This window comes from Oratosquilla oratoria, chromosome 13, assembly GCF_046742065.1.
Source record: "Oratosquilla oratoria isolate Oo_2021 chromosome 13, ASM4674206v1, whole genome shotgun sequence".
NCBI classification, from domain to species: domain Eukaryota; kingdom Metazoa; phylum Arthropoda; class Malacostraca; order Stomatopoda; family Squillidae; genus Oratosquilla; species Oratosquilla oratoria.
The window spans coordinates 29,747,156-29,766,984 of record NC_134789.1 but is presented as its reverse complement, the minus strand read 5'-3'; the positions used below and the strand labels follow the sequence as shown (position 1 = coordinate 29,766,984).

Here is a 19,829-nt window from a genome sequence, read left to right as displayed (position 1 = left end):
GAAGCAGGTGTGTGATGAATATCCACTTCACTCCGGGCCAAAATCTCGCGGGCAGCATTAGCTGCCAGACGTACAATGTTGCGTCATAATACTCGCATCATAAAAAATAGTCACCGCTTATATCGATCGTTCTCTCTCTCACCCATGAATTTTGATAACCATAGAAAATGTGAAGACAGTTTAGAGAGTATGTCATTACGCAGGGGCAACTACAAGACGCCAATATGGCAGCCTCGCGTATCCACTTGCTCCTCATGCCGCCTACGTAGGCAGCACCGTATGGAAGAGGATATGAAGTAAAGAAACAAACTGTGTCTGATATTCGTAAACAAAAGGAACAACTTACCCAATATTCGCTGAAGTATTCGGTTGATGAAAATTTTGGAATTGGTACTCTTGGGGTGAAAATTTTGGGCCAGATCCCAGGTATTTACACTAACAGATTGGACGACAAACTGTTATTTCAAGAACTGTCTAGTTTCTGCAACCGGGATTTATTGATAATGGGTGATTTCAATTTTACTGACATTGATTGGATGACCCTTGAACATGGCCATATAGGTAGTCGCTCGATTGATTTTCTTGGTGACAATTACTTAATTCAGCATGTAAAAGAGCCCACAAGATATGGAAACTTGCTCGATTTATTGATCACTAGCCGCGAAAGCATGGTAACTGATGTAGAAGTCGGTGAATCTGTTGCAAATAGCGATCACAATTTAGTCAGATTCAAACTCCTAAACAATTTTAGAATAGATACTTGTGCTTCTAAAATACCCGATTTCAGTAAAACTCAGTTCATAGAACTACGTCAGGAGCTTCAGCTTACAGATTGGGAGGCAAAATTAAACGAAAGGCCTGTAGATCAGATGTGGGAAATATTTCAAAATACGCTCACTAAGATGATTCAAACTTACATTCCTTTTAAGGACAGACGTCCCCCAAATCAGGCTCGCCCAAAGTGGCTCGACAAAGAAACTGAAAAAAGTATTGCTAAAAAGAGACAGGCTTATAAGAAATATAAGTGCTCGGGTGCATCTAATGACTATGAAAGTTATGTATCAATACAGAGAGATTTAAAAAAGACAATAAGAAAAAGAAAACGACAATACGAAATGAACATCGCTGATAAATCCAAAGAGAATCCCAAAGAATTCTATAGTTACATTAGAGATAAAAAGGTTGTTAGGAATCACATTGGTCCACTATTATCTGCTGACGGTCAGCTTGAATATTCAAATGAAGGAATGTGTAATATCTTAAACAATTATTTTAGCTCGGTATTCGTAAACGAAACACCTCAAAGTGAATTCCAAACTGAAACCTGTGAAAAGTCTGGGGTAAACTTACTACGGTAAATATAACAAAAGAAAAAATGAAAAGGTGTATAGACAAACTCAAAGTTAATAAAACACCAGGGCCTGACGGTTGGCATCCAAGAATCTTAAAGGAAATGAAAAATGAGATTGTTGTTCCATTAGAAATTATTTTCAAGAAATCCATCATATCCGGAGATGTCCCAAGAGAATGGAAGCTAGCTAACGTTACTCCCATATTCAAAAAAGGTGACAAAAAGAAACCAAATAACTATAGGCCTATAAGTTTGACTTCGATCGTAGGAAAAATAATGGAAACTATCATCAGAGATGATATCGAATATCATTTAGAAAGTAACCGTTTGATAAATGATAGCCAGCATGGTTTCAGACGGAAACGTTCTTGCGTGACTAACTTACTCGAATTCTACAACACAGTTATCTCGAATTATGACAAAAGAAACAATATAGATTTAATATATCTAGACTTTGCAAAAGCTTTTGATACCGTCCCACACGAAAGACTACTTACTAAATTAGCTTTGCATGGAATAAGTGGTAGCCTATTAGGTTGGACTAGTAATTGGTTGAAAGGTCGAAAACAGAGTTGTTTTAAATGGAAAAACTTCTGGATGGAAAAATGTTGCAAGTGGAGTTCCTCAGGGTTCCGTTCTTGGGCCACTTCTATTCATAGTATATATAAATGATATAGACAATGGACTAAAATCTACTGTTTCCAAATTTGCTGATGATACAAAACTGTGTGGAGTGGCAAATGATCACTCAAACCAATTAGATATTCAAGAAGATTTAGATCAATTACAGCAATGGTCTGAAAAGTGGCTAATGAAATTTAACACAAGTAAATGCAAGGTAATGCACATAGGTAAAAATAACAGTAAGTACGATTAAAAGTTATTTGGAAATTCGTTAACAAAAGTGGATAGTGAAAAAGATCTCGGCGTAATTATCAGTAACGACCTCAAATCATCCAAGCAGTGTATTTCAGCCTCTGAGAAAGCAAATAAGATTCTGGGATTGATTGCGCGATCTTTTGATTTCAAAAGTCCATCACTCATTAACAAGCTATATAAATCGTTAGTTCGTCCACATTTGGAATATGCTGTTCCCGTATGGTCACCGAATCTCATTAAAGACATTGACAGACTGGAAAAAGTCCAACGGCGAGCCACAAAACTGATTCCAAATATCAAAAATAAATCATACAAAAATCGACTTAAGCACATGAATCTGTTTTCCCTAAAAAAGCGTAGACTCAGAGGTGACTTGATACAGGTCTTTAAGATTTTAAAGGGAATTGACAACATCAAAAGTGACCAAATTTTCACATTGAATGAGAATCAGACAAGAAACAATGGTCTCAAACTGTCCGGAAATAGATTCAATTTGGAAGTAGGTAGAAACAACTTTGCCAACCGTGTAGTTAATGAATGGAATAAACTCGGAAATAGATTCAATTTGGAAGTAGGTAGAAACAACTTTGCCAACCGTGTAGTTAATGAATGGAATAAACTTCCTGCACAGGTAGTGCAATGTAGTTCAGTTCGAAGCTTTAAGAATCATTTAGATAAATACCTAAGTAAGATGCTGTAATGATTATAATTTATGTTATATTATTTGTTTTTGTTTTGTTATAATTTGCCTGTCTGATTTTCATTTATTATTAGTTATATGTCAATTTATAATCATTTACTATTTACCTTTTTGTTTGTTATTCAACTATACCTATGCATTTATGTATTTTATTTGTTATTTTTACATTATTATAGTTTTAATCTATTATTATGATTTTTTTTTTTTTGCATCCGACCTAGATATGGATCAAAAGGTCTCCTGTCGGCATGCTCCGCCTTTGTAATCCTTTGTAGTGTGCTTAAGTAAAAGTACCGTACTGTATTCATTCCTCATTTTTTCGTAACATAATCGTTGAAATACAGTAGTATCGGAAACTTCGGACAATCGGATATATCGGACCGGTGTTCCCCCCTTTTAGTCCGTTAAATCGAGGCATGAGTGTATCTCTAAAGGGTTAAGGAATTCAGTCTAGTTTTTCAAACACTTAGGTTTCTCAGATTTCATTACAAGTAAAAAGACCTAGAATGTGATAGGTGGATGAAACGGAAAGAATTCTGGATGCATGCAGTAAGTCTGCAGAGCAGGGAAATGAAAAGAAATGTGCATAAAGGTTAATTGGATAATTAGATGACATGAAATAACAGATGAAATTAATTAGAAGAAATGACTCAAAAGGATTTTGATTTTCCCCATATGTGCTATTTAGGTACAATTCTTAATTGTTTCAAGACCTATCGATTCTATGCAATTAATAAATTGAATATGCCTAGTGATTAAATTGTATCTTTCAGCCCATAATGTTGTCTTCAGCCCTGTAATTTGAGTTCTTTCAATCATTTTTGGGGATATAATCCACCCTCTTAGAGTACTATCATAAATCAAGGAGTAAGTCAAGGTCTCAACAGACTCCACACCCCTCCTAAAATAGGGAAGGGTCTACTGAAGTCTTAGCTAAATAACACAACCCCCAACCATAAACACTCCTTGGGCTCATTCATAGACCTCATCTGGAAGAAATTTTGGACTTTTCTACAGTATATCAGCATGGGGCTGTTTCTATTTCACTGGCATGGCATAGCTTGTATGAGCTGACCTTGAACCTTGATGTGCATGTGTGAATTTTTTTCTGCCTGTTGATAGTGTCAGTTGCTGGCAAGCAGCATTTGCGTGAGGTAATGTGTAGTGCTCTTGGCAGTTTTTCATTGCAAGGAAAATGACAACTGGGATTTGGTTTCCAGGTCGTACCTCTACACCCAGGACTTGTCACCAGTGATTATGTATTCATGAAAGTGAAGATTTGGCCATGAAGAGAGTGGCAGCAAAATTTTTGCCAAATCTGCTCACGGCGGAGCAAAAGCAACTTCATGTTGAAGTCTCAGGGGACATGCTGAACTCTACAAACAATGACCCCGACTTCATGAATACCATAATCACTGGTGACGAGTCCTGGGTGTACAGGTACGACCCAGAAACCAAATCCCAGTCATTTTCCTTGCAATGAAAAACTGCCAAGAGCACTTCACATTAACTCACGCAAATACTGTTTGCCAGCAACTGACACGATTGACAGGAAGGAAAAAATTCACGCATGCGCACGAAGGTTCAAGGTCGGCTCATGCAAGCGTGCTTGATTCAAATCCATCAGGTTTTTGAAAAAATATAAATAAATAAATAAAGTCTGATATTTTCTAACAGACCTCGTATGTACCCTTCACCCATTCTACATCCATCTAAAACTTATTTGTTCCACACATTTAAGCTCCTTGTGGATGAAGGACCATCCCTGTCCCTTGCAACACTACTCTTGTCAGGGGCAATGCAACAAGACACAGCACCTCCAAAGCAGGATTTGACAGCTGAGGCTGGTTTACTCCCACTGTTTCATTACATGGTGACCCTCACCCTCATACATTTGCAAATTCACAGGAGAGACAAGAAATCCCTTTCAGTTCCATTAATTTCTCATCCATTCACAACTACTCTACTGTACAAGTAGTTACTTTTTACAAATAAAATCAAAATTGTTTGTGTACATACAACAATTTTCCTAATACAGTAAAACATAACCTTACCTTAATCAACTTAGCCTAAACCTAATCTAACTTGAAGTAACCTTACATTTGAGAGGTGTCTGTTATACAACAAAATCATCAAAACATAATGTCATGCAAAATTGTCAATATCTACATTTCCAATTAATCTTGATAACATTTCTATAGAGGTCTATTCCTAAAAAGAATGTCAGAAATCAATGTTTTACTGTATGCTACAAGCAAATCTGATATAGATTTCTACTGCATATTACGGATTTTCAATTATTTTTGCCCACCCCCTCAACAGGTTGGCAAAAGTGAATTTCAGCACAAATAACACTATAATTGATGACATTAGTAATTCACTATCCTGTGCTTAGTAGCATAACTAATTTCCAAATAATGTACAATACCCATTTTCCTCTCTTTGTCATACATTAATAGAAAAAAATAAATAAAATTCTTCAATACCAGTAGAATATTTGTGAACAAGTGTTAGGGTGCCTAATATATGCTGAGTCAATGATGAAAATACACGTTATTAGATAGTTTCAACTGTAACATTTTCCTTCCTCTCATTCTTTCATCCTGAATATGAATAACCACAGAAAACACAATCAAGCCAGTTCACAGAATGCAGGGGTCACTCAGCTACAACTACAAAATAAATGTAATCAGGGTGCTGATCCCGGCAACCTCACATACCCACTCGTGCCTAAGGATGCTGACATCAGCACCAAGGGGAAAACTGGTGTGACTGACAAAGTAAACTGATCTAGAATAGAAAAAAATGAGGAGGCATGTGGTGGACCTCCATGGCAATATCTTAATTTTCGCCCAACTTTACACCGAAATGATAAAAAAACTGAATCACCCACGTAGACATCAAATACCACATATGCAACCACTACATAGAACACAGAGTAGATATTACAATTCTACACTCACCCTTTTCAAATAGCAATATAAATATCTTCAGGATGACAGGGTGTTATGACCAATTTCCTAAGGGCTTGTGGATTGATTGACTGATTGCTACCCTAAAACTAGTTCAACACAAAAAGAAACAACAATATTGTATCTTAATTACATGGATAGCATGGATGATATCCTGAGGCAGTATATACAATCTACATATGAATTTGAAAATCTAAACATCAAGTCTATGAATTGTGATTATATACAAGACAAATTCTTAACTTTTTCAGTCTGCAGCTTATTCAAACATCTACAAATTTCTTTTTTATGAATATTACTATTACTTTGCATAATAGAAATGGGTGATACAGGCAAATCTAAAGTGTACACCTAAATGATATAGCAATAGAAAATTTAAGGTGAATTTTGTAAATTATATAACAAACATAATGTATGTTTTTACTGGCAGAAATCAATATCAAAAGTTCATAAGCAATACAATAGTAACAACTCAGATGTCGGCAAGCTTCGAGATACCATATTTTTGTTTATGGAAGAAGACAAGTCTAATAAATTGGTCTAGTCTAACCTAACCTATTCTGGGGTATGCATTTACCATCCCTAGTGGTCATCAGTGTTGTCATAGGCAGGGAAAGGCGTATGGCCTGGAGAGAGAACACAATCATGGCATCTCAAAGCTTGTGTTGCAGCTCCATTCAGTAGTGTATTGCTTTTAGCAATTTTTTTTTTATAACTGATTTCTACCAAGAAAACAGATATTACACATATGTACTTTAATTTACCAAATCAATATTACATTTTATATTGATATGTCAAGTAGGCGAGCACTTCCTTAGTATATACATACATATATCAACGGCTTTTTTATGGTATTTTTAGAAGTGCACACATATGCAGTACAGCATTAGAAAATTAAATATTAAATTTGTAAATCATCATATATCAATGTAATATTTTTCCTGGCAGAAATCAATATAAAAAAATGTTGCTAAAAGGTATGCAGAAACGAAGTTGTATAGACTCCTTTAGACACCATCTTCGTCTTGATAGACTCTGAGGTTGGAGAAGACAACAACAGTCTGATGACCTCTAAAATCACAGGTACCACATTATTAAATGCTGGTTAGGTTTGGTAAACAAAGCTGCTCCATTTATTTAAAGTTTTTGGCAACTTTATATTATTGATTTCCATCAAAAATAATGTATATTGCAATGTATTATAATTTACAAAACTATTATATCATTTCCTATTACTATAATACCTAGGTGTGCACTTCTAAAAATTTACCCTTTTTTTCCCCCCTTACAAAGTCAAAAGGCATAAATCCACTCTCGCTCTTTTTTTCCCCACACACACCACTCCCATTTACCACCCCTCCCTCTTTTCTTGGCTCCTTCTGGATCATGGGTCATCCCTTGATAATACCATGATACATATAATAATAATAGAGGCTTGTCAAATACCTGATCTGAGAGAACTGTCAAAACCCTCCCAGTTAACAAAGAACTAATATTTGATCTTTTGTGAAATTTATTAAATTAAGATACTGTACACAAGTAACAAGGTAAAAAAAAAAGTAAATTTAAACTAATTAAATGATTATCATTATGATATTTAATGCTGCACTAACATTTCTGTTAAACACTAACCATTTTTAATGATTAAGTAACAACTAACTTGTCAAGTTTATACAGTATCAACACGATTCCGCAGTATTATACATTAGAAAACATTTGTTCTATGAAACATTCAAACATAACGATAACTACCATCAAAATTACAATTTAGGCCTTTTCACTAGATGTGTGATAATCATCGACAGTCTCTCATCAATATTCAGGACCCTAACTGATAAAACCCTGCGTATTACACGCTGTTATATTAATATGTAAGTATATAACTAACCTTTTACGCGCAATATACACAAATGAAACCTGAAACTTCGCAAGTTATAAGCGTACGGCTTGAGACATAGATATCAGACATAGTCAGCACCGATATTTCGCTGCTTTGCAGGGGGGGTAGTCACCAAACAACGCGCACACACCTTCAGCACAGCGTCACAAGGTTTTATTAGAAAACTACGCTAATTTTCGTAAATTACATTATCTTAAGACATAAAATCAACATATACTTACTGCACGGTAGTAAATACTTGACACAAATATTGGCAAATATAAGTCAATTCAATGACCAAAGCGTTTGTTTACTTGACGGTGTGCACCGCTTTATGAAGCCGCCATTTTCAATGATCACGTGATCTAAACAGAAGACGAGAGTGAAGCGCACAATTTGAATCTAGACCAATTGCCTTCCAAGATATCTAGTACAAGATCAAGTATTATATGTCGAAAGTAACTGAATATTTTAACTTACTGTCAATAAATTTGAAAATTTAAGAAGTCACACTAAGTAAGAGACGCTGTTTTGGCGAATTTTCATATTTTCATATAAAATAACGTGAATTTCTGGCATCGAATCACTGAAATTATTTTGTTCATGGATGCATACATGCTATTAGTAACTAGGGGGTGATCATATGTATTTGATTTGATTATTTTTCTAACTTTCTGGTAATAATTTTTTGAAATCTTATGAATGTAGCAGCGATGTACAGTACTGTATCCATCAATTAATTTCAATGAACATCCCACGTCATCGTAACAGAACCGAGTTTCAAAATCATGTATTGTTACGTGGGTATACAAGTTTATGATATATATCCCTTTTCTCTAATGCGTTCAGAGAATGACGACTTGCAAATGTGATCATTCTCAAACACACATAAAACAATATTCATTAACAAAGCTTGACTTTTTTTTACTCTTACAAGTGTAAAATTTATAACTGTATTACACCAGCACAATTAATTTTCTAGTACCTTTAACCTGTATACATACTGATGAGGTGAGTTTCCTCATATACAATTCTAATAAACAGACGCTTATTCAATATATAACTTATAAGCTAGTGTACGATCAGCAAATATCATTGGTTGCGCCATAAAACTATTGCTCAAACTAACCATGAATATGATAATAAATGACAATGAATCATGGTAACAATCTTGCTTTCCACAGAAATCTCAACTTGTGGCTCAGGTTTGGCTACGTTAAACATCTTCGAGTCCGGCTGGGAATCAATATGTAGACTACTGTACCTCTGTACCTGCCAACATGTCTTCATGTACTATTAAAGTGACAATGTAACTTGAAACTAATTCATAGTGGTTTGTTGTATTTAACATAAATATACCAACTTTCTGGCTGTAATAACATTTGCACAACATCCAGCCAAGAAAAAGCTCCTGTATGGCTTTGGTCACGTCCGCCCATTCGCTTGGCAGCCTGTCATCTCAACTACACTAATTGTCAGATTTTTTCAGTCCAAGAGAGGTAAACGATAGGTCCACAATTATCATAAAGAGAGCATAATAATTCAAGCTTATTTTCACAAACAACATAGGTTTGTTTACAAACACCGGCTATAGTTAGGCCTACGCATTCTATGATGTGGCTTTCATGCCAGCGTAATCTAGTTTAATGCTTGCAGCATTAATTCATCGTACACAGTCACACAGACCGGCTCGGCAGCGCAGTGGTACCCTCTTGACCACTAATTCGGCCATCCGAATTCAAGTTCCACCCAGAGCTGAACAAAATCGCTGCACTGCATGCCGGCACCCCAACTCCGGTGGGCAAAGATTTATATATGTGTGTGTGTGTGTGTGTGTGTATTCACTTGGTCTTTGGATCACGTGTTGGACTCGTGATCGACAGCTATTTCCCTCCCGGAAGAGAGCTCAGAGCTCGTAGGTCTGATCTATGGGTAATGCTATGACCTTGCACACACACACACACCCAACTCCCCGCCCACGAGAGTCAGAGTAACGACCCGAGGCACAGCGATACCGAAATAATTTCGGCCCTGGGCAGGATTCGAACTGGGTACTGGGAGCACTTCTACTTCCCAGTTCAGCGCTCTACCAACTTGCCACTGTGCCACTGTGTGTGTGTGTGTGTGTGTGTGTGTGTGTGTGTGTGTGTGTGTGTGTGTGTGTGTGTGTGTGTGTGTGTGTGTGTGTGTGTGTGTGTGTGTGTGTGTGTGTGTGTGTGTGATCCAAGAACGTGGTGAATCACACACATATACATGCGCACGAAAACAAATTGAGAAAGACTAAATGTATGAAAGATGTGAAGATATAGGTTCCCATAGAGATGCAGAAATACTTGGAGTAGCTTAGGTGATATAGCTTAAGCTGGAACAATACATGAATTCAAATCTAAGTATGATAACTGTAAAAAATAAAGATATAAATTAATCTGAAATCAAATATGATTCTGAAACTTGGTATAAGCTGAAGAGTAAGAGATAGGACTACACCAGTATTATTCATTCCCTGTACACTATCAATATAGCAATCAATCAATTCGTTACCATTGGTCTCTCCTCTAGAGGACCCGCGGCCTCCAGGAAACCGGCAACAGCCTCCGGAAGGGACCAAAGTCAGGTAGAGAAGGGACATTGCGTTGTTATCTGGTGATAGTCAGTGTAGGGCATTGATGTATGAAGTGTTCTGTGTCTTTTGTATGGTGGTTGCATCCTGTATACTACAATCAAGTAAACACACACACATACCCACACAATTTTTATCTGTTTCTATTTAAGACTAATATAGTACAAGAAAGGAATGCATGGGTTGATTGTGCTTTCCTAGATTTACAGAAAAAAATTGATAAAGTTCCACACAAAAATTATTAAGAAAAATGGAAACCATAGGAGGGTTACAAGGATTTTTTTTTTCTTTCTTTTTAATGGATGGAGGATTCCTTGCATAAAAGAAAAATGAGTGTTGCTCAGAGATAAGAGTTTTACTTGGGAAGAAGTGATTAGCGGTGTCCCACAGAGATCAGCATTGGCTTCGATAATGTTTGGTATTTATATAGATAACATGGATGAGGGTGTAGAATGTTACATGAACTTCTTTGCAGACGACTCAAAACTGATGAGGAAAGTAAGTACAGAAAAGGACTGTGAGTCGCTACAGAGAGATCTAAACAGGGTTTGGGAATGGAGTCAGAAGTGGGGAGTGGACTTCAATATAAAGAAATGTAGCATAAAGGAATTTAGAAAAAGTATATATATATATATATATATATATATATATATATATATATATATATGTATATCAGGACGATGTAAAATTGGTACAAAGGAAATAAAACAAGTGAGTTTTGAAAAAGACCTGGGAGTGATTATCGCAATGGACATGACTCCTGATAAACAGATAGATAAAACTGCCGGAGAAACATACAGCTTGCTAAGCTCAATAAAGATGGCCTTTACCTACTTGGACGAAGAAATGGTAAATAAAATACTAATCATACTGATAAGGCCAAAACCGGAGTATGCAGCGACATTATGGACACCCAGTACTAAAAATAAAAAAATAGAAAAATAATAAAGAATCCAAAGAGCAATTACGAAGATGGCCCCAGCCTTTCAAAACTGTCATATGAAGAGAGATGGTCAAAGTTGGAATTACCGACTCTGGAACAAAGAAGAGATTGACCATCTATAGAATCGTGAGAGGAATGTAAGTCGTTGATAAAGAAGACTTACTAAATTGGTATAAGAGAAATACAAAGGGACATGAAAAGAAACTAAAAAAGGACAGTTATAGAAGGGACCTGAAAAAGAACAGCTTTCCACACACAGTGGTGGATGTCTGGAACAAATTGAACGAAACAATAGTGCGTGCAAAACATACATGGATTTAAGAGCAAACTATATACTGCGAGATACAAATACGGTATACCACGAGCGTAGCTCCCCTACCCGTAAGGTACAACTAGGTAAATACAAATAGGTAAACACACACACACACACACACACACACACACACACACACACACACACACACACACACACACACACACACACACACACGTCGGACTGACGGCGAAGATTAGAACTCCGGAATATACCAATATATGAGGGGGGAAACAAAGAAGACCCTACAAAATATAGACCGGTCTCTCTTACAAGTACGGTAGCTAAAATTTGTGAAAGAATGATCAAAATTAGATGGATGAGGCATTTGAAAAAGAAAATGTACTAAATCCGAGGCAGTCTGGATTTAGACAAGGAAAAATCATGTGTCACAAACTTGATGTGTTTCTATTCAAGACTAATAGGTATAATGTAAGAAAGAGATGGATGGGCTGATTGTGCCTTTCTGGACCTGAAAAAAATAATAAGGTGCCACATAAGAAATTGCTAAAGAAATTAGAAACTACAGGAGGAATACAGGACAAACTACTTAAGTGGATGGAAGACTTCTTGCATGAAAGGAAAATGAGAGTGGTGATAAGAGACAAACATTTCAATTGGGATGAGGTGATTAGTGGAGTTCCACAAGGAACAGTTTTGGCCCCAATAATGTTTGTTATATATATTAATGATATGGATAAAGGAATAGAAAGTCATATGAGATTCTTCGCAGACGATGGAAAAATGTAAAAAAAAAGTGAGCACCGAGGAAGATTGTGAGTCGCTGCCGAGTGATCTCAATAAAGTATGGGAATGGAGTAGGAAGTGGGAGATGTAATTCAATATTAAGAAGTGTAGTATAATGAAATTTGGAAGAAGCAAAAGAAGAATAGTGAGATCATATACATTGGGAGAGGAAGAAATAAAATAAAAAAAGTGGAAAAGGGGAAGGACCTAGGGTTTATTATTATGAATAATATGTCCCCTGAGAAACATATAAACAAAATTTTTGAGAAACTTATAATTTGATAAGATCAATAAAAGTGGCATTTACATACCTGGACGAAGAAATGGTGAAGAAAATACTAGTCACTTTGATAAGACTAAGATTGGAGTATGCAGCGACGACGTGGTCACCAAGTAAACAAAAAAAAAGTATAACAAAAATTGAAAGAATACAAAGAGCAATTACGAAATTGGCACCAACGCTCTCAGAACTATCATATGAGAAGAGGCTGTCAAAACTTGAACTACAGACATTTGAGCAAAGAAGATAAAGAGGAGACTTGATAACTATTTATAGAATTATGAAAGACATGAAAATAATTGATAGAGAGGATCTAATAAAATGGGATAGTAGAGATACAAGAGGACATGGAAAGAAAATCAAGAAAAACAATTGTAGAAGAGACCTGAAAACGAAAAGCTTTCCCCAGAGGATAATAGACGTTTGGAACAGGTTAGATGAGAATGCGATGTGTCCAAAAACGATACACGAATTTAAAAACAGTCTAGATAAAACGAGATATGGGGACGGGACACCACGAGCACAGCTCCCCTTCCCGTAAAATACAACTAGGTAAAACTAGGTAAATACACATACACGTCGACAACTGGCGCTCCTGGAGACTACATTTAAAAAAGGATCCCTCATCAGTGCTACAATAACAGGATACCTAGGTTGTGTTGAATGGGAAGGGGGAGCGCTCGTGGGTGCTCGAGGTAAGCTAATACAGTGAAAAGAGTGAGTACTGAAAGAAGATGGAAGGAAATGAAGACAGGCCAGATGAGACCCCTAATGGCGGAGCAGCTAAACGAAACGTAAACATGAGTTTAGAGATTCCATTAGACATGAGGAGATTATAAAAAAAAAACTACGAAGAAAGACCATTTTCAGGATTTAGACAAGAAAAAAGCTAACTTGAGGAGAACTATGGACATGGAGAGGGAAATGAGAGCTTTGAAAGAATTAGTTTTAGGGGTTTTTGTTCAACAAAATATACATTACAAAGAGATTAGTGAATTAAAGAAAACAAATGCTGAAACAAATCGGGAAATGAGTGCCCCCCCAAAACAAGAATTGGTTGAGGTACAACGTGAAAATGAGGAATTAAAAACCAAAGATGCCGCAAATATCACGACTATAAAAGAGGTGATTGAACAATTGAAGGCAATGACTGAGAAAATTGGAGGCAGTATAGGCGAGGAAAAGATACACCGACTCAAGCAGGAATGGAAAATAGATCACGAAAAAGGATAAGGTATCTTTTAAAGGAAATTGTTCAACAACAAATGCAGGAGAACGCTAAGGAAACAGTCATTCAAATAACCAAAGAAAAATAAAATTTGGTGAGAGACACAGTAGACATTAAGAATTGTATAGTAGTATTTGGCCTAAAAGAAAAAAAAAGTTTGGTTCGTGAGAGACAAAGAAGAGAAAGAATTAGCAAGAGATGTTTTGAAAGTAGTGTAAGATAAAGAGCAAGAATCGAAAAAGGAAATAGATGAAGTGCATAGAATGGAAAAATATGTAGAAGGAAATCGACCTCTAAAAATTATATTAAGGTCACAAAGGGCAGCGGATGAGATAATAGCAAGAACAGGAAAGTTAGTAAATAGTGAGCATTATAAAGATGTATGGATAAAATATATATATAAACCTTGAGGAGAGAGAAAGAGAGAAGATATTAAGAATCGAAAAAAAAAACGAGAAAAGAACGGAGTCCAAGAAAAAGATTTTTTTTTTTTTAGTGTTAGACATGAGACTGGGGAAACAGTATCTTCAAGAAAAGGAAATGAAAGGAACAAAGAATGAGATGGAGAGTGCAGAAAATTAAAAGTGGATTATACTAATATAAATGGATTGATTTCAGGATTAGATAAGCTTAATGATTATTTGTCAGAAGCAAAGCCAGACGTAATAGCAATTGTAGAGACAAAATTAATGGGTCTACTATCACCTAACAGTGTTGAAAATTAATTATATAATCACTGGCTTAGAAATGGAGAGGAAAAACAGGGTGGGGGGAGTTATGTTCTTGACTAAGAAAATTTTAAATGAAGCGAAGGTTACAAATGGAGGGAACAGTGTGGAAATGATCACGATAAGGGTTGAAGACAATAACATGAAAAAGAGTGTGTTTGTGGTGATATGTGTCCCCAAAAACGGGTTCTTGGAGAGAGAGAGATTACTCTAAAATGTTAGAAGATACAAGGATTTCATTAAATGGGGGTGCTAAAAGATGGAGGAAACATATTACTTATGGGAGATTTTAACTGCAAAGAAATCTGTTGCTAAGAGATGACAATGAAAGGTGGAGAGGAATTATGGGGAAATGTATTACTTGACATGGCTATGGTATATCAAATGACATAATAGGTAAAGGAAAATACCAGATATAAAAATAATGAAGAACCATCGAGACTTGATTTATTCTTTAAGTCAGAACCTTAAATTGTGGATGAACTTGAATACAAGACACCAATTGGGAAGAGTCACCACATATCACTTGAGCTAGAACTAAAGGAGGAGCTATATATGGAGAGAAATGAGAAATACGGAAAAGAGAGACTGGTATATCGCAAAACGGACTTTGTGAAACTTAATTTTTTTCAAGAAGCGAGTTGGGAAAAAATCTACAACGAAGAGACAGGAGTGGAAGAAAAATAGAAGATTCTGATGGAAATCTATAATGAAAGGGTGGATAAATATGTACTAAGACAAAAACAGGAAAAGGGATATATTAAGTGCTGGTTTAACAGAAGGTGTAGCGAGGAAAAAAAGGAAATATAAAGCTTGGAAAATATGAAAAAAAGAACAATCTTAGTGGCAAATATAAGTCAACGAAAGAAATGGATATGTAAAAATACGCAGGGAAGAAAAAATATATGAAAAAGGCATAATGGGAAAATGCAAGGATCAACCAAAACTATTTTATAGATATGTGAACGGCAAACTGAAAAACAAGCAAGAAATAGAGAAACTACGTCTGGGGAACATGGAATACACAGAATATATAGAAATGGCTGAGGTCATGAGCAAACATTTCAAGTCGGTTTTCACTCGAGAAAAAAGATGGCACTGGGATGAAGGCAGTAGTGGCATTCAAATTTTTCGTCAGCCGGTTCTGTTACAAAAAAATTTATTATTATTGTTATAGTCGGTGTATTTCCATCTGACACTAATTTGCAACCACTTCTTAGCCACATTTTCTTTATATTATTGTTATCAATTAAATATTCTAACTAGAAATATGGAAAACTAACAATATTATATTTAAAATGCATCTCTGGCTGCCAAACGTAAAAAATATTCAAATATTTACATACGAAAAACCTGAAAAATTGTCAGGTGGAAAAAAAATGGGGTATAGACCTGGGTGCCAACCTATAGTTAGTCTCGTGATCAAAAAATTCGATTTGGGCAACCTAGTGCAGGTGTATTTATTTTTTTACGGACGCATGTTTGTGTGGGGGTAGTGTGTGCATGTGTAGGCTATGTATGTGCTTACACGTGTGCATATGTGTACATGTACATGAGTATGTGTGTGCATGTGTGCAATGCATTTGTGTTATTTATAAACAAACATGTTTGTGTGGGTAGGCCTAAGGAGTGTGTATGAGAGTGCGTGTATGTATGTATGTCCATAATTATAATAAAATGTAGTTTAATAACACAAATATACAGAGAAACCAAGCACTATATACATGAAAAAAACTGGTAACCACTTGTGTAAATAAACTATGCAATAAATCACTAACGAAAGTTACGAAACATACCGTCCCGGTACTTATCGGATGAGATGCAGAAGACCACTGACCAGCTGAGCAACTAGTCGGTTCGCCAGTTAGCCGGTTCGCCGAACTGACAAATTTGCGTGAGCCGGTTCTAGCGAATAGGTAAGAACCGGCTGAATCCCACTACTGGATGAAGGGTAAGTGAGTGAGGAAATGATAGCAACACGAGCTGAAATAATGAACCAAATAACAAACCATAATGTCAAAAAATCACACGGCCCGGAAGGGATTGCAAACTGGATAGGCCTGCTAAAGAAGTGTGAAGAAGAATTGGTAGGCAAAATATGTAATATAATAAGATGTTCGTTTACGGAAGGAAAAATACCAGAAGACTGGAAAAAGGCTAACATCGTACCGATATATAAAGGAGGAAACAAGACCCAACAAATTACAGACCAATTTCCCTTACAAATACCGTAACGATTTTTTTTTTAAGTTATCAAAAATAGATGGATAAAACATCTGGAGGAGAACAATATACTAAACCCGAGACAGTTTGGATTGAGACAGGGAAGATCGTGTGCCGCAAATCTAATCTGCTTTTACTCAAGATTATTAGATATAATACAGAAAATGGACGGATAGGCTGATTGTGCTTTCGTAGATATACAAAAAGCTTTTGATAAAGTGCCACATAGAAAACTATTAGGAAAAATATAAACCTTAGGAGGGATACAAAGTAAACTACTGGAATGGATGGAATATTTCTTGCATGGAAGAAAAATGAGAGTAGTGCTCAGAGATAAGGGTTCTACTTGGGAAGAGGTGAATAGTGGAGTTCCACAGGGATCGGTAATGGCTCCAATAATGCTTGCCATTTATGTGAATGACATGGACGAGGGTGTGGACAGTTACATGAGCTTCTTTGTTAATGACTTGAAGTTGTTGAGAAAAATGAGCACTGAAATAGACTGTGAGTCGCTGCAGAGAGATCCGAACAACCTTTGGGAATGGAGTCAGAAGTAGGAAGTGGACTTCAACATTAAGAAATGTGGGAAACTGTAATGTTATAACACACTTGTAAATGTACACTTTAAAGCCACTATCACAGAAATAATATCAGAAGTACAGGAAAACTGTATATTTCGACTACTATCTGTAGTTCTCTTCAGCAGAATGGTTATAAGAAGATAGAGTACAGGTATAAATGAGGTAGTGAGGAGTACAGAAAAGGGGACGGAGAAAAGTGTGTGGGGGGATTCAGGTTACATGCCCTTGATGTGGTTGGGTCAAGGATGGACAGTTTGTGGTATTTTGTCCGAACGCTCTTGAAATGAATTTATTGACTGCTATCCTCGTAATGAAATCTGGGGGCCACTGACCTTTTGAGGTATTGAAACTAGGAAAATGTTTCAGGAAGATTCCACAATTTTCAGAAAGGTAGTAAATGTACATCGGAGGAATAATGTGGACCACAACTCCGGGGTATACAAATTGCCTTGCAAAGAATGTGATGACGTCTATTGGCGCCAAACTGGTAGGGGTTTGTCCACAAGAATAAAGGAATAAAAAAACTCCATTAAATATGGACAAGTCAACTCCGCCGTATTCCTTCATGCCAGCCAAGATGACCACAGAATTGATTGGGATTATGCCGCTATTATATTCAAATCCCATTGTAGCTTTCGAAGGAAAATTGTGGAATCTTCCTTAATTAAACCACTCCCACCCATTCCATCCCCAACATACTTCACTCCCATCCACCCCCTTCCCTCCGTCTTACCTTGGCACCTCCTGAATGACGGGTCATCCGTGCCTCTTGCCCATTGCCCTGGGTCAGGAGCACTGATCTATATAACACCTGGATAGCGTATACGGGCCGTGGGCTGCCCCAGGAGTGAGGCGGGCAGGCGGGACATGGCCGCCATAATGGAAGTACCAAAACAGCAAGTGTGAACCGCTCCGCCGGTCATGGGACACTGATCTACAGTATATAACACCATTTTTAGATCAGTGTCATGGGAGCTGTCGTGTTACTCTCGTGGCCTGTGATCCAAGCATGATTGGGTATATAATGGCCACACAATTCGTCGCTGTTGGGCCTTCCATATACATACATACATACATACGTACGTACATACATATACAAGGTGTATATCAAAATAGCATCATCACAATAAAACAATATATTGATATTTATTACCTCTAGCAGAAATAACCATTTATATACATAAACTTGTGCATGTATATGGATGAGTTGGCACTGACAAATTATAATTCCAGTATACCTGTATATTATAACTTCAAGGGAATGTTACACAGACAACAAATGGGATAATGATATATAGTCAAAATATTATAGGGATAATAATAGATCTATACTAGCATTTAACGGAATAAATATCCCTATAACATTTTATTACTGTACTGCTTATCGTTATTGGTGCTTGAATAAAACAAGTTTTGATAACTCCTTCCTCACTTTGACACCGGTTACTTTATGAGAATACAATTTGGAGATATGATGGAGCCTGATTTTGCAGAAGCACGTGACGATACACTTGATCAAATTGACGATGTGGTTAGAATCCGGGGTTGTGTCGAACATGTGGAAAGATAGAAGAAATTGCCATATCTATGATCTAAATTGTTTCAAATAGTAAAATATCGCATTAAAGTGGTGAACATGTAAGGGGCCATTCAAAGAGTATGTAACGCTGGGGGGGGGGGTGCATGGTAGATGCGATGCGTTACGAGGGTGTGGGGGTGTTTTCAACAGTGCTACGCAACGCTAATAATGGTTATTTATATTTATTTATTAATTTATGTCATAAATTATGCACTGAAATAGCATATCCTTAATAGATCGAGCAATAAATATCGAGCAAAAAAATCCAAAAACATCATACCATGTTTCATTCTTTGATGCAATCGTAAACAATTTCACACAGGACAAATAAAAATGAGTATGTTTTGGTGAGAAGTCAAGGGGGAGGGGTGTTTGGCGTATCTGGCCTACACTTGATGGGGGTGCTGTGTTGTAATTAGTTGTAATCAGTGTTATGTAATACAGGGAGGTGTAACGCCCAGTGTTACGCAATGTTACATGAGGTGGGGGTGTCGAATTTTACCAGAAAAAACGTTACATCATTTTTGAACGGGCCCCGAATAGTAATTCAGCCCATCTAATATGAATTCCTCACACTTCACAATATAGAAAAAGCCTACACATGTAATCAGGAAGAACAACTGGTTCTATACAGCTACACAGCTCTGGACAGCGTTTGAGCCTTATAAGATATTTTTAAATGATAAATATCTATCCTGTTATTGCCACGATTACATTCGTGACAAATGGGTTGCTGCTAGATCTATTTCTTACAGATAATAAATACTCGTACATAGCATTAACATGAAAACACCTAACAAAAGAGT

The 19,829-nt window shown here is 36.6% G+C and overlaps 1 protein-coding gene across 7 annotated transcripts in view; it reads right to left on the bottom strand.

Moving 5' to 3' along the window:
- Positions 1 to 19,829, bottom strand: part of LOC143032362 (U2 snRNP-associated SURP motif-containing protein) — a 101,770-nt gene that overhangs the window by 73,970 nt on the left and 7,971 nt on the right. The window contains exon 1 of one of the 7 annotated variants that reach the window (XM_076196991.1): positions 8,024 to 8,175. The exons of 5 other annotated variants lie outside the window; for them this stretch is intronic. The gene's annotated coding sequence lies outside the window, so the exon portion shown is untranslated. Of the gene's footprint in view, positions 1 to 7,790; positions 7,901 to 8,023; positions 8,176 to 19,829 lie in introns of those variants that run through there. One more of the 7 variants, XM_076196992.1, reaches the window with a different exon arrangement.